Source organism: Primulina eburnea, chromosome 1 (genome assembly GCF_022965805.1).
Source record: "Primulina eburnea isolate SZY01 chromosome 1, ASM2296580v1, whole genome shotgun sequence".
NCBI classification, from domain to species: domain Eukaryota; kingdom Viridiplantae; phylum Streptophyta; class Magnoliopsida; order Lamiales; family Gesneriaceae; genus Primulina; species Primulina eburnea.
Window position 1 is genome coordinate 31,730,862 of NC_133101.1, and position 6,231 is coordinate 31,737,092.

Consider the following 6,231-nt stretch of genomic DNA (forward strand, 5'->3'; position numbering starts at 1 on the left):
TATTCTATCATGATTTGTAGAAAATGGCGGTAATTTCATTACGAAAGTCATAGAAATGTACTCCCACTTCTATTTAGAACTGTACAATTCTGTAATAAATCTTCTGATCTCTATCTTTCAGTCTTTTCTGTTAGCAATTCAGACATATCAGTACAATTTCTGCCAACTTTTCGATACAAAACTATGTCATAACTGATCTAATCTGTCTATATTAAAACTAACTGTTCAAATATTATCCATTCTCCATTATCAAACTGAATTGAATCCACTACGGTACATTTCTGACCCTATCTGTGATTTCAGACTTGGACTAATTCGGTATAGCAAATCAGTTAATAACATAAATGAAAGAAAATATACCTACTTGGTATTCGGCTCTGATTATCGATATCAATTCTGTTATACAATTCTGAAATATTCTGACATCACATGATAATCAATCTCATACGCAACACAAAATCACATATCGGTTACTCTGTTCTGATTATTACAATCAAGTTCTGAACATTCTGATCACATTCTTGAATTACTGTAACTCTTGAATTCAACTCTGATTCGGTTGAAACTGTATATATTCCCTCTAGTTCACACTAATCTGTAGCATATACAGATTCAAAACACAGTAATATCAAATCAGAAACGAAATATCAATATCCTATACAGATCTAGTGAGTTCAGGGAACTCATAAAACAAAGATTTCTGATAAACATCTTCATATCATTCTAATCAACTGTTATATTCCATCTGCAAATAAAATATGCTCCACAAAACAATATATGATGTCTCCAATACTGATTTAGGACAGTAACAATATTCAACAGATATAAAGCAACAGTTGAATGAAATAATCTGCCAAATCAGACAAAATATATCTCTGACAATTCTGACATTTCTGAAATTTCTGGTCTTTCTGATGTCGTATTTTATCAGTCACTGATCACAATCTCAACTGTGTCAAACTCAATCGGTATACTAACTTCAGATATCGCATACTATGAATACAAACTGTTTCAAGCGAAATTCTTATCTGAATAGTTTATGTATACAATAATCCTAATTCTAAGAATATTCACTACAATCTTCAAATATTCAATTCTTTCAATTCGGTATGTATTATTCTGTATGTTCAATATCATTATGTACTGAATCTAACATACAAACAATACCTGATCTACATTCAATTTCAAAAGTTTATCTTTATGAGATCACAACAAATCTGAAATCTTACCTAGGAAAATATCAGCCAACTCGTATATCACTGGCGAATCTGCCAATGCAAAGGCTCGATTTCAGTAGGTCTACTGAATACATAGGGAGGCAATCTGCTCCTTTCTGTAATAATCGAGTCATATACAATACATATATCAAAGAAATTCTAAATCTAGAATCCTTATCGTGGTATCTCCACTGATCAGTCATCTCTGGTCTGACTCTTACCATTTCTGGAAAAATTCTACAATATGTCTGTACTTGTTCAGCATATACATATCACTAATGCGTTCAAATCAGAAAACACAAGTACATCATAATCTATCATTCTCATCTTACTGTAGTATACAATATATACAGAAATATCTGATATCAATATTTCCTCAACAAGCAAGGACATCAATACTACAGTACATACAAACCCAACAGATACCGCATATCTCCATGCACTCAGTCAAAGATATTCTTAACAAATGCATTGGTATATATCAATATATATGCAATAGAATCATAAAGAATAGTACCTGTTGTGAATTCTGGATCTGTGTTTTCAATTGAACTCTGTTCCCTACAATCTTCGGGAACACTTCTGGGGACAAACTTTAGCAAAGTGTCCCGGCTGTCCACAAATATTACATCTACCAGTCACTCCCTGGCATTGCTCGGTGGGATGTCTCCCTCCGCAACTCCTGCAATACACTCCAGTATGGCTTGGACCAGAAACGCTGGAGCTAGATGAACCGCTTCCTAGCTTCTTGAATGGCTTCTTCCGAGCTTTCAGCAAATCTTGCTTTCCACTCGTACTGCCTTGATCAAATCGGAGAGGGGATTGCTGTGTTTGGGGTTGCTTCACACACAACCTCCCTAGCTATCTAATCAGACTCGCCTCAGCTCTCTTCGCTCTACTCAGGATGTCAGCGAAATGGTAAGGTCGTTGCAGATTCATAAATGCAACTACCTCCGAATTCAACCCTCTGATGAACTGAGTTACTATAGCTTCATCATTCCCAGCTATCTGAGGAGCAAAATGCAGTAGAGTAGAGAATTTAGCCACATATCATTCAATATTCAGCTGCCCTTGGCTCAAATTCTCAAACTCTGCTTTCTTGTCCTCTCGGTACGAGGCTGAGAAAAATCGTCGATAAAATTCAGTTATGAATATTTCCCACGAAATCATTGTACCTCTCTGTTCGAACATTCTTTACTGGAAACCCCACAATTCCTGGCGGCTTCTCGTAATTGATAAGGCACCATCTTAACCCTCTGTTCATCTGTACAATCAAGTAAATCAAACAAGATTTCTATATCATCAAACCAGTTCTGACAATCTTCGGATGTGCTCGGTACCACTCAGAATCGGCGGCTGTATAACTGAAATTCTTTCATCTTTTCTTCTAGCTGAATTTCTGATGCATCTATCTGTTCAGACGAAGTACTGCCCTTTTCTGAAATTCTTCGAGGCGATATATCTGATAATCAAACAGATTAGTACATAATCTATACAATCTGTCTCAGCCTTCCTCTGATCATATACCTCTGATCCAGACTCGGTTCTGATTCATGCTTGGTAATTACATGCTGTAGTCAACTCAGATAACAAACAACATGTAATAGGGAAAGCAATAAATCATGCTAGCACACACAATGTAAGTCAACATTAACACAATTCTCATGCTAGCAATCACATGCAAGGAAAAAAATTTCAATCTTCCCCACTCATTCTCTTCTATCTCAGTCTAACTCAATCTAAAGGTTCTATCAACTCTGACTATCTCAGCCTAAAAGATCTATCGCTAAAGGATCTATAGCTCTGATACCACCTGTTGTGGGGACCCGGACGCTGATCTTTCTTCTTAATCATCTTTGGGATTTAAGTATCAATTAAGATAAACAGGGTCTAAAATTTTTCTTTTTAAAATAAAGTGCGGAAGGTAATGGCATCTACATGATATACATATCTGTTTAAAACTACATTTCAGTATAAAGTTACAATAATGTACAACAGTCTTTTTAATTAATCTAAGGTTCAACTACTAAAGTTCAAGTAATAAAACCAAATCTATCCAAGTCCGGAATCACCACGCTAAACTCGTCTTCTCTCATCATCTTCTCGACCCCGATCTTGCCCCACCTGTTGTCATGCACACATACAAAACAAGACAACAGCCGGATACTCCGGTGAGAATAAATCCCAGTATAAAACATGGTAAGCATGTATAGAAACAATTTAAATCATAAAACATGCTATCATAAACATATTCAAAAATAATATATTTCATAATCTATGAAATCAAATCAAAATAAGCATGCAACTCAATTCAGATAAACATGCAATTTAAATCAAAAAATATAAACATGCTATCATAACTGAAAGCAATAAACATGGGTTTCATAGTCTATGAAACCACATCTATAAACACATGCAGTTCTAGTCAAATCATGTCTAGACTCGACTCAACTATAACTCTAGGGATCTCGGTGTGAATAAGACGTCAATGGCTGTCACCTACCCTCCCACTCGGGGTGACTGTACGTCTTATTCCTAGACTTCGGTCATAGCTGTATCGAATAATCTACAATAGGACAATGTCTGCTCCTATGTAACGATACACCGAATGTCTAGAAGTCTGACTGTTTCTGTCAAACTTTCCTATCTCAAATGCAATGCATAACCATATGTAAACAATGCTTAATTATCTCAAAAGATTCGAATACAATTCTATAAACAAATCATAATCATATCAAAAGATAAACAATAAGTCTAGTATGTGATTTTATTGGGAAACTCAAATGAGATCTGATTTGAGTTATGTCTTCCCGAATATCACATGAATTATACCTTTGTCGTCCCGGTCTGACGAAGACGATGACCTGTATTCAAATCTGTCCATCTCGAATCTGAAATATCAATATCGAATACGTTGTATCAGTGAATAACTCAATATATAGACTGTTCTGATCAATACTCAATTCAGTATACAATCTGATCAATGTCTGAACAAGATACAATCTGAGTCATATCAATAATATCACAATATAATCGAAATCATATCTGAATCTGATCAATCTAACTCAACTGATGTTTCGACGGCATAACAATACAATCAGAATAATCCCGTCAATCTGAACATCACAAATATAATACTGGAACTCATAATCTGTGTCAACCTAATTCATCTCTGAATATTAACACAATTCTGATATAGAATCTCAGTCAATATCTTTCAAAAATCATAACAATCACAGAAACAGTCTGTTCTTTAATCTGACTTCAATTCTATAATGTCTACGGTAACCGAAACACCATATCTGATTCATTTTATAGCTTGTCATAAAACCGATGATGCTTCAAACATTGCGGATTTGTTCTTTAGAGAAGTCGTTAGGTTGCATGGCATGCCTAGGACTATTGTTTCTGATCGCGATGTTATATTCTTGAGTTAATTTTGGAAGACTTTATGGGCTAAACTTTGCACAAAATTGTTGTTTTCTACTACTTGTCATTCTCAAACGGATGAACAAACTGAAGTTGTCAATAGCACTTTGGGAACACTTTTGTGTGCTATTCTTAAAAAGAACTTGGATTGACATTTTTATTGACTTTATTTTGGGGTTGCCGAGGACTAAGAAGGGGAAGGATTCTATTTTCGTTAATGTGGATAGTTTCTCTAAGATGGCACATTTTATAGCTTGTCATAAAACCGATGATGCTTCAAACATCGCGGATTTGTTCTTTAGAGAAGTCGTTAGGTTGCATGGCATGACTAGGACTATTACTTCTGATCGCGATGTAAAATTCTTGAATTACTTTTGGAATACTTTATGGGCTAAACTTGGCACAAAATTGTTGTTTTCTACTAATTGTCATCCTCAAACCGATGGATAAACTGAAGTTGTCAATAGAACTTTGGGAACACTTTTGCGTGCTATTCTTAAAAAGAACTTGGATTGACATTTCTATGGAATTTATTTTGGGCTTGCCTAGGATTAAGAAGGGGAGGGATTCTATTTTTGTTGTTGTGGATAGATTCTCTAAGATGACACATTTTATAGCTTGTCATAAAACCGGTGATGATTCAAACATGGTGGATTTGATCTTTAGAGAAGTCGCTAGGTTGCATGGCATGCCTAGGACTATTGTTTCTGGTCGCGATGTTAAATTCTTGAGTTACTTTTGGAATACTTTATGGGCTAAATTTGGCACAAGATTGTTGTTTTCTACTACTTATCATCCTCAAACGGGTGGACAAACTGAAGTTGTCACTAGAACTTTGGGAACACTTTTTCGTGCTATACTTAAAAAGAACTTGGATTGACATTTCTATGGACTTTATTTTGGGGTTAACTAGGACTAAGAAGGCGAGGTATTTTATTTTCGTTGTTGTGGATAGATTCTTTAAGATGGCACATTTTATAGCTTGTCATAAAACCGATAATGCTTCAAACATTGCGGATTTGTTCTTTAGAGAAGTCGTTAGGTTGCATGGCATGACTAGGACTATTGCTTCTGATCGTGATGTTAAATTCTTGAGTTATTTTTAGAATACTTTAATGGCTAAACTTGGCACAAAATTGTTGTTTTCTACTACTTGTCATCCTCAAACGGATGGACAAACTGAAGTTGTCAATAAAACTTTGGGAACATTTTTGCGTGCTATTCTTAAAAAGAACTTGGAATGAAATTTCTATTGTGGGGACCAGGGCTCTAACTCATTTCTTTGGAATTAAATGGATCCTTATTACAAAAAGTTGGTCAAATTTTTGCTTTTAACATTACATCAAATGTTAATAAAACCAAGCACCATATATACTTCTACTTTATTTCATCAAATGTAAATACAAGTCTGGTTATTATACACTCGTACAAACTAGTGTCTAAAACAAACTACTATCTACAAGTAATACAAAGCTAGTAAAAACCACTAGTCTTCTGCTGCGCCCGAAGTCACCACGCTATCCCGATCTCATCTCTGTCTCGACCCAGATCCTGCCCCACCTGTTGTTATGCACACATACAGACA